Source organism: Bombus flavifrons, chromosome 5 (assembly GCF_040668555.2).
Source record: "Bombus flavifrons isolate JBK064 chromosome 5, iyBomFlav1_principal, whole genome shotgun sequence".
Lineage (NCBI taxonomy): Eukaryota > Metazoa > Arthropoda > Insecta > Hymenoptera > Apidae > Bombus > Bombus flavifrons.
The window spans coordinates 5,030,999-5,042,327 of record NC_138446.1 but is presented as its reverse complement, the minus strand read 5'-3'; positions in this window follow the sequence as shown (position 1 = coordinate 5,042,327).

Sequence of the window (11,329 nt, the reverse complement as noted above, 5' to 3'; positions counted from 1 at the left end):
GTAGTCTATTTAGTAGTCTATTAAAAAAATACTTTGCCTGGGATCTTCTTATTTATTCTAACTTAATTTTTAAGTATGCTTCATTCGGGTGCTAACATTAAAACTATATTATTCCTCAGTTGTTGGTTTTAAGCAAGTAGATATCTAGATTTAGTCACAAATGAATATTTAAGTTACGTCCTTAAAGATAGAGCTGACCTTACGTTTTATATATGTACTTACTTTAAAACAGTCTTCACGACAGATAATGCTAACAATTACGTGGAAAGCTTGTTTAATTAGATGCACATAGATGTATTCCTATTAATATTGTTTCATTTCAAATGTGCATACACGCATGTTAGAAACAAAAATATAGAATATGTATACGTAAAATCGAATTTAAAGTACCTTATTTGCACACCTTCAAATTCCTTTATAGTATTTATTATTATAAGACGATGCAACTGCAGCCTTACTAATATTTACTGATTTATCTTGCAAAAATCATTATCTACAAAATTACACACTTGGGCTAATCACATTGAAAAATATGCTTTGACGTAATCTGGTTTTTCTGTTCATCGTGGATTATGTAAATCTTCCGAAAAGATATTTAAGCTATGGAAGCAGATTTTGTGATCTATGTTTCCGAGTAGTGAAGCTGACTACACTTAGCCGAGTTTACATATCAAGTTTCCGTCCTCAAAAAGATTTCAGACGAGAGAAAGGATTATTTCGCTGATCCGATTTCCTCCATCCCTTTGTGTATCAACGTCGGTTGTATATAACGAAATGAAAACAATTTTTCAGTGCATCTGCAGATGGTCGATAGTTTCACAATCAAAACGAACCGAAAGATATCTTTGTAGCTTCGCTTACAGATTAAATTCTTTTATTTCCACTGAAACGAGTTTAGATATATTTCAAACAATCTTATGTGAGATTGTGAAAGCTTCGTAATTAAAGGTCCACTGAATGAATTAATTCATTTTCCTGCGCTAAGTGTTGCACGGTGCAAAACAGGAAGCACGACATTCGGTTTGCCACGGAAGTTTCGTGTTTCGGGGCGGTGCACTCGCGAAGGCCGGTAATGTTCCAAGCTTAAAATAGAATTTCCATTACGATGTTTAAAAGTTTGACCATATTCGAGGAAATTTTAATTTTCCGTGATATCGTGATTTTAACTTAACATAACACATAGTAATAACTAAACAAACGATAAATAATAACCTATATTGTTATAGTACAGAAGTGAATTTAATAAAGTACATACGTATGATATATTTAAAGCTAGTAAATTACGCGTATGTATTTATTTTGTGTATATAAGGAACATGTATCTGTGTAAAAGTTATATCTTAGTTTATAGTTTTATACTATATAATTTTATGGTATTATTATATGTAATAACATACATATAATATTATACATGTATGTTATGTGTATATTATATGTTTTTATAATTCACATTTTATAATTCTTTATAGTATACTCGCTTATTAATATCATAATCCCATGTTGTATTTCAATAATGTTAAAGTTTTTTAAATGTAATTTAAAAAATCTCTAAGTAATTAATAAATTTCAAATTTAAAATAAATAGTGTGCACAAGTAAAATAGTGAATGCAATAGATAATAATATTCAATTATATACAAAAGCACTTTAAATTATTTGTTAGTATAATGTCGTCAAGATTATTTACATAACACTGTATTAATATTTAAACATTATTCAAGAATAATGTCAATATTGTTCAAATAAAAAGATAATCATAGCATATGCCTTTTTGTACCGTAAAAATTTGATTTTGAATTTCACTAATAAAATTTTGAGTTGAAGCACACGGAAGATAAATTAGAAGGTAAATTATTTTTCGGTCACCATAACGATTAAAACAATTATACACAAGTGACTCTTACACAAGAGTACAGTGTAACGGCATTTCCTGCTCGTAAATTGTAATATGAACAAAAAACGAAACTCCAAATAAATTTTCTCACAATTCATCCATGGGTTCGTGATTGTATCGCAGGAACGAAAGGTCCAGAGGGATTTGGCCTAGATCCAGTTTATATTCTGTATACCTAGGCCTGAGAACGCAGGCCAACCCCGTATAATGGGGGGCACGGTTCAATTTATAGTGTGAAACATACGGACGACGTGCAATCCCTTACGGATCTCTGATTATAATAATAATTTGCGACTGGGTTAAGCATTAGAATTTATGTGTATTCAGCTCGTGTATTTGAAAATAGATCCTTTGTCCCATAGATGAAATTGAAATAATTATTCCTATGCCAAACTGAGTCTTTTTAATTATAATCCACGATACAGGATATTTCTAGAACACTTCTGATAATGTAAACATATTTAAGAAAGAAGTTATATGACAAAAACGAAACTTCCTTTGTTTTTATAAAAACTCCACATTAATGTTCTAATTGAAGAGTAATGAACAAAATACTGTAAAACAAAGATATTGAAAAACTGAAACCAAAATTGAATTTATTACCATCATTTATTATTTATGTGTTGAAAAATGACAACCAGTTAAACTCATTCTGTTGTATATTTTTCTAGAATTGTATATTTAAATTGCAAGCTTTATATTATAGAGAGAAAGGTATTGGGCGAATCGGGGCAAAACTTTATTTTCTGTCTAATTCTTAAATCTCAAAGTAGCCTACCGCTTATAGCATTAATGCAACACTATTTGTTATATTAACACTATATTTAATTTTATTAAAATAAATATGTAAAATAAAATGTTTCATTAAAATAAAATAAATGTTAAACAACAATTTATTTTCTTACTGCAACCTAAATTATTAACAACAATTACATATTGTTAATCATGTTTCTATTAAGGAATCTCTAAAATATAACTTTTCATAGTAAAGTAATCTGAAAGAATGATAAATGATAGATATAACTACCATTACAATACATTCTTTTAGAATATATTACCATGCCAATTTTGCATTTTGCAGGATGTTACATAATAATACATCTCCCCTGCAAATTTTGTAAAATAGCCAGCAAGTTTCTTTTTCAAAGCACCCAAAGCACTTAGAGATCTCCGCAGAGATTTGATCTAGATTCTGTATCTAGTCTTATGCCCTGCGAATCTAAACTAGGGAGACTAAATAGATTCTACGACGAAAATGGGGAGCTCGGCGAATATATAATACAAAATATATAGACTCGGGTCCAATAGACCCTCACAAGAAAATCTTTAATCTCCGCTCGAGAGAAACGAGCGTACGAGAAACGACGTTGCATCGTTCAAGGATTATGCACACCGACAAATTTTAAAATCCTTAGTTGGCATTGTTAGCTGAACCACAACAGCTTCGTGGGGCTCCGCGTATACTTTCATGGAAGCTTGGTTGCACCAGGAATGGCATAAACATATAAAGTTATCAAACTCGAAATGGTCAAATAATCGTATCGATACTCGTATCGTGTATAATACCGAAATTCCGTAATATATACGTGGTGTGAACGAGATCTTAGCCGTGAAACGCCGATCGGATTCTCGATTTCGTTTGTTTGGATACGTAAATCCGGATGATAATAATTTATTGAAAGACCCTTTTTTGCATGACTGCTTGTTGCCTTCTGAGAATCTTTTCTCCATTGCCAGACGTTCGACATCTACGGTGGCAAGAATTAGTCGGTTTCTCCTTTAAAAACTTTTCAGTTTGTTTGTTTGTTGGATCTACAACGCCGGATCAACATATTATGTAGCTTTATTAGTATTGCGGTAGTACGACCTTCGGCACATGTAATTCGCAAATTCCTTGTTGATTCGCTAAGTAAGAAATTTCCATAATCGTTGGGTAGTTTAGGATGCTTGACAGACTAATCAAAGATGTGATTGAACGAGCATAAAACTTTGAGGCGATTACATAAGCACCAATTACTCGAACAATAACGGCAAGGATATTAGAAATTATAATATCTGGAATGTAATTATAGTAGACCTTCGAAATATCGGTTGATGATAGATTATCAAATATCGATTGGTTAATCGAAAATTTCAAGACAATTTCCTGTACCAGAAATTAAAAATCGACAATGTTGGAACTGCAAGAAATTATTTTTACATTTATTTTTACAAGTTTTTGTTTCCGTCTAATATTAACATTTAAGTAGTGTTTAAAATATGAAAACAAATAATTTGGTTGTCTGAACAACGTGTATCATGATTATTTCTTATAATCAAGGTTGTATATAGATGAGTGGCGTGCCCCTTAGTTAATATTAATGAAGTCAACATTCTTCATGTAGGGATCAACTAAAGTTTTTAGAAAAGTAACAGTAAGCGGAAGTAGGAAGATCACTGTTGCGACCGTTTATTCATAAATCACTATCACTACGAACATTAAAGTGTTCCGTTAACAAATACCATATGGAAGACGTTTTACATGAATGAATCCAATATGGTCCTAAAATTATGAACTTTTTCTATAAAGGTGTCACACACGCAGTTATACTAACTTATTTAGAATAAAAATGTTTTATCATTCAAACTGTATGTATCTATAATGCAATTTTCAATTATCATTAAATTTAATTTTTATTGGAATACTATATCATTATAGAAAAGATGATAGAAACATGATCGATAAGTATGAAATTTGTAATGAAAATAACTTTTTTAACTTTTTACACGACAGCTTAATTATATGCAACTTAAGTACGCAACAATACAAAAATAGAAATGAACAAACTTCATGTCATAATTCCAAACATTGACACATTCAAAAGGTTTCTATAACTTTTTTAGGTATTGATGAGAGATATAAAGTGATTTATGTCCTTCGAAATAATAATTTACTGAAACTATTAGATCGGTAACAAGAATATACATGAATGGAAGTATTTAAATGTTCGTTTCATAATTAATTAGTAATTAATAAAAAATTTAAGAAATATTGGAAGAAGAAAAATTAGCTTAAAATGAATCATCACTGATTATCTTAAAATTAATGAAATCACTACTACATGAAACTTAATTTCAGTCACTCATAAAATTCAAACATCACTTGCGTATACCATCAAATAATCTCATTTAAAATTCTGTCTTTTATCATCTGCATGAAATAAATTTTATCGATGTAACATTGAGGCGGCAATCTCTTAACGCAAAGGATAATCCTGTAAATATCGGTAAAGTATTTTCAAGATCATTTTGTGTAATTGTTAAGGATTGAACGGCGACTTACCAGTAGCGTAATTTGCGCCTCCTTTACTACGAAAATGGTCGCGATGGAAAGCGCCGCGGGAGGCTGAACGATGAAAAAGCCGTAATAACGCAACGAGTAGTTCCAACTAACAACGTGTCAAGCGGCCGACGCGAGTAGTCGACAGGGTCCTAGGCACGTATGAGAGGGAAAAAGGGATGGATAAAGTGGGGCAGAAAGGGGGTGGGCCGGTGCGGGCCCTTTGTTAGGACGCGTGCCCTTGCACGTGTACACGGCCAATGCCTACGCACTTCTGTTACGCACTGTGCCATGATGCAGGGGCGGATTTCGAAGCCATAAATTTTCCAAATCGCCGCTGCCACCGCTGCGAAACTTCGCTTCTGTACGCGAGCAACAAGTATTTCACGGGATGGAAAAACGGATATCGGTTGTCTATAAAAATCTTTTTCGCAAAAATGATTCGGTATAACAAGATGATAAGTTATCCTATGAAAATGAAGTAAAAAATAATACTCATTTTAGTGAAGTAGTAGGACATGCAGGTAAAAATTAATCTTTTCCAAAAATAGAAAACGAAATGATTTCCTTTAGATTATGTATAATAGTTCATCGACGAAGCTGAATCTTATTTGATCCGTATTGTTTGCGTGACTAGAAGGTTGATGAGAAAATTGATTCTTTGATGCATAGAAAAAGAAATCTTATATTGGATCAAACGTGATCCGGCATTGGATTTCGTCCGATCACCGAACCTTTAATCACCCGACGATTAATATACTTACTTTATATTAACGAATATTATACGATTTTTTTAAAAATAAATTCTTAACTAATCAAAAATGATTCGAATAGCATATCATTTAGTTATGATAGCATAAATTTCATTTAATTGGAAGATGATGTTTATCATTTAATCGAATTTATAGTACCTATTATTTACAATTAAACGTCTTAATATATTTAGATATTCGTCTGTCGTTATTATTTCGAAGTTGTAGTATTATAATTTTTACAGTTAATAATATAACTATATATCTTAGTTAATAATATATTTCGTTTATCTTTTAAAATATTCATTGTACTAATATAGAATGTATATTTTAAAACATACGGATAAATGAATATATTCAAACTATACTTCAAGTTTAAGAGATCAAAGCAAATGCCAGGAAAATCTTATAAAATAAAAAGCTTATAATTGAAATTTCTGTTTTATCTTTCCCACCGCATTAAAAAATTTTACTTTAATAAATCATTTATGTTTTTCATAATTTGAAACAAAATTTTGTTCGAAAGAAATATATGATAAATTATTTATGAAATTTTTCGATCCAGTATTTTAATAATTTCCTTTCACAAATTCTATGTAGGTATCCTTTTTGTTGTTTCGGGAAGAAAAAATAGAACGATATCGTTTACAATAGAAAATCTGAGCTGAAAATCAAAGGGAATGGATTAGTTTCGCAGATAGAAGAACGTAAGCTGAGCAGGGTGATCGTATAATTTTGTGCAATGTGTAAAAGCTATTCAGGGTTCGCAGTTCAAAGGGGAGACTAGAATTACATTTTTCTAGTTGAATAGAACCCACCTACGTAGGTACGTAGGACGAATTGCAGACAATTGTGTGTAAGTACGTTGCGAATCAGGGACGGATTAATGGACACCAGAATGGATTTCAAAAAATCTATGTTTCAGACAATGCATTACATATATATTGTAAAAGTAGTAAATAATATAACTAATAAATTTATAAACAATTACATGAAATTCAGTTTGATTAAATTTTGTTATGACATATCGTTACAGCTGTAGGTAATTATAAAAGGTAATTATTGTTTCCACCGTCAATTTAGATTATAATTATAATACAATTAAAAAAATAATAATAACTCAAAGACAGTAAATATATACCTATAATAAATTCAACTGCTATATTGTATAACGATATTATTTGTATAAAAACCCCTTTTATGAAAACTTTACTGAGATAAATGTATATTTAAATTTATATATTTCATAATTTTTATGTTTTTATTCATCAATTCTACTTTCTTCATGATATAAACTTTCTAAATTACATATATTATCTCCTTATAAGCAATAAAATTTTAAAATATTTTAGCTTGGAAAATATAAGTGAACTTATTATATCACAATATAGTACATGATATCAGTAAGAAGTTAATTTTATGAACACGTACGTTATGAAGACGAAAACAGAATTATAAGTTTTGTTTTTTATCCTTATACTTAGTAATATTGTATTACAGAAACTGATGAAATGTGTAGGTACGGCTTTAACGCGCACAAGTATATGATACTTTATTTTAACGAAATAATTTGTTCGAACAATTTGAACACGCAGAAGTTAAAAATCTGAGGCGTTTCCCGTCTCAGAATTTGTTGGACCGCAAAAGGAGCAGAAGAAATTTTCGTTTTTGCTCGATGCAGTCGGAGCTATACGGTTTAATCCGCACCAACGGATCTAACGCGAGTTTTTTACACCTCCAGCGAAAATACCACCGCGAAGCAGAAGTTGGAGTTCTACGAAGAGCCATGACGCATGTGCGACAAAATTCTGCAAGGGTACGTGACTAATGATAATAATCAAGAGTTCCAGTCTAAAGTCGCACCACTGGAAATCATTCAAGCTACTTTTAATGTAGATCGTTTTCAATTTCATACGCGGGAATGTTACAAATTTATATAATTGATAATTTATTCTACACACAATCTTTTTCATATAAATGATATTTACAAAGGCAAAATTTTTGTTTAAAATGAACGTAAAAATTACAGCAATGATAATAAAGATCAGTTATTTTATACATAAAAATTTTATTTTACTCTTTGCTTTAGATATAAAACTTCTGTGAAAATTGTTGTAATTATTAATGCTTTCATATCTGTTATAATATAAAAATTAGAGATGTTACTATGTGCTAACTACCATTTATTTAACTTTTGTAGGTGATATGATAAATAAATTGTAGTTAAAATCTCGTTTATTTAATGTAATTAAACTTTTAAAATGTCTGCTTGTGCATGCTTAATCGTTCGCATTTCAAAATGAAATTCAAAGTGTGAATACCTCACCCACATACTTATATATCTATATACCATATCAATCGTGTTTCTTCTTTTATACGTATTGTACCTTTATATATGTATGAAAATAGACAGTGCATAAATAGATATTACGGAATATAAATTGCAAGGCAATTCGACCCGAAGAGAAAAGTATATGTACATGAAAAAGTTTGTTTCATTACTGGATAACTGAAATATGTACGTCACCTATAAAGTCCGCAGACTTGTGACCACACGCACGCGTATTTGTACTTTAACGTATATTAAAGGAACGGTATTTCATCCGGTTTATTATCACGAAGGTTTGGGTCAACTGTTATCGAGAATCGCCTAGTGCCGCAGGGTCCACTGACGACTTATAACCGCACGGTACAAGAAAGAGAGACTCCCGTATCGATTGGAGTCGCGTGGCCGAAGCGTGGCATATCATCCCTCTTCCTTCAATGGCGTATGCTTCGTGCCGCTTGAACAAGAAAGTGAAACAAGGAACGGCCGCCGTGTGTTGTATGTTCGAGTAGGATACGCGACCAGACGTCGGAGGAAAAGGAGGAGGGAAAGGGAGAAAGAGAGACAGACGTTTCAGACACGCTTCGTTCGTGTGCCTGAAACGTCTGACGTGAGACCAGCTGCCCTTTGGCGTGCTGTTTCGACCAAACGGAATCTCGTTTGCTTCACGACAATACGATGATCGTCCTCCTCTTCGGGAGTTTAAAGGGAACGAGATGTCGAGATCAAGGTGTGCTGGTCTTGGTCATTCAGGAAACATCTGATCGACAATACGCTGTTTTCTGAATTGTTTAAGCGAGAAAGCTGTGTGTAACGTCTCGCTTCACGAAATTGCTACCGTACCGACAGATTACGTTCACTTCAATTAACTTTGCGGTTACAGCTCACGGAAGACACATGCGCCCTCGTTAAGGAGATATGACTGATAATCGAGATAAATGTAAGTTGCAGTACGATTAAAGAACATGACTAAAGAACATGATACAACAGTTCCATGCATTCAATGTGGATTGGTTGTACGAACGGAGTTGAATTGGACCGAATAAAATATCTGCGAATCTCATAGACAGAAAATACGTCTAATATAGAAATATAACTACATATGTCTTTCCTTCTCTAAACGATGTTTATACATCGTAGATATTTTTTAAATTTAAGGTTACATTTATATACATTTCTTTACCTTAGTACCTACATGCAATAAACGAAAAACAAATAAATTATTAAACGTTATCACTGGAAGGGGGGTAATGTAGCGGAACGCGAACAGGACAATTCAAATCGTGTTGTTGTTTTGCTTCGGAGTAGCAAGACCGTTAGGTCACAAGTATTGTAAAAAGTAACGAACTCCGAACAAAACAATGTCGCCGCTACATACAACCGTCAAACGCAGCCGAGTTCAAATTTTCCGGCTGTCCCCCCGACCGATATAAATAAGCAGACGCAGTCACGACGGACGGAGTTTAGGATACGCAATAGAAGATTACGGAGATAAGCGAAGTTTCTCGGAGAGATCATTGAATCGTATTTATATTTTGTACCTGTGGACTGTGTATACTCTATAACAAGTCACTTATCGCAAATATATTTATTAACGAAAATAACGCGATTTCGTTATTCCATTACGCTTTAAATAATTTAATCCTCCACATCGTCACGCTTACATTAAAATCTCTATTTTATATTATTGGTTTTTAACTAATAATAATGTATTAATTACAAAAGAGAATTTACTTACAAGCAAAATTTTTAAATTAGTGTGCGAGTTAAAAAATGTAATCCCGTAAAAAAAACAAGCATTAAAGCATCGTACGCAAACAATGAAAGAACCAGCTATAAATATGTTCCACCTTACGCAATACTCATTAACGTTCGACTTATTTTGCACTGATTTGAAGGCGGTTTACTCATCAGCATCGTCGATAGCGATGTGCACTTTCATAGCCGGTGACTTGCAGGTACCTCAGCGCGATGCAGGTGAGAGCTACTTGCACCTGGATACATCGAAATTAACCAATACCGAGCAACAATCGAATCGACGTTCTATCGAAAATGCAATCGGCCAAAAGAATTAAATAATTAAATAATCGCGTTTCTTGTCGTAACAGATTTTGTTACTTGACACACGATTTATATAATTCATTTATTAGCGCATGATCGAATCAATCGAAAATAATTAACATAGTTCGCGACTTTTTCGTGTAATACAGAAAGAATTAGAAGTTACTATCCTTTTCCCTCTCAATTTTAATGTTTAAACGCCTTCTGTTTCACATTATGATCAATATAATGATATAATCTTGTTCCGGTATTATGTGAAATCTGAGTGAGCGTGAACTAAAAATCACTGAAACCTAAACGGAACCAGCCTTCCTTGGAGGCGTGTAAAATCCCCAATTTTTCTTCGAACCACGTTTCTTAATTAAGAAAACACCCGTTTCCTAGTGTCCGTAAAGGGGAGGGGGAAGGTTCGCGGCTTCCGACTTCCTCTGCTAGCCGGACAGATAGTCGGTTCCTGGTTTCCAATGAACGGTTGTTTCTTATGGTTTGCGTCCAATATCCATGGAGCATAACATATGCGGGCAGATGGTTTCTGCCCTCTTCCATTCCCCCCCCCCCTTCTACCAAACCTGGCCACATTCGATTTTGGCCTTTCCTTCTCTCTTATTTCTCTTTGCCGCGCTCTTTCTTTCTCTGCTTCCCTCCTCCTGTCTCCCTTCGTTCAATCGTACGCGCAGCGACCCGATCCAAAAAAGCCCGGGGCACCCTCTACGTAGAGTGCTCTTGCCTGTTGCCCACCCCAAAAATATCCCAAGACTCATCCAACCACCCTGTGCACCCATCAGCCACGTGCACAGTGGTTCTCTCCTTCGCTGACAACCACTTGTAGAGTCGTAGAGTCTCGCTTTTTATATATATCTTCGCGTATTGTCGCATCTCTGATACTACGTGGATTTCCGGCGATGCGGTGATTAACATTATCATATCGTTGACCATTCCAATCATTTTGGTTAACTTTTGTATTTCTATGGAAGTTAA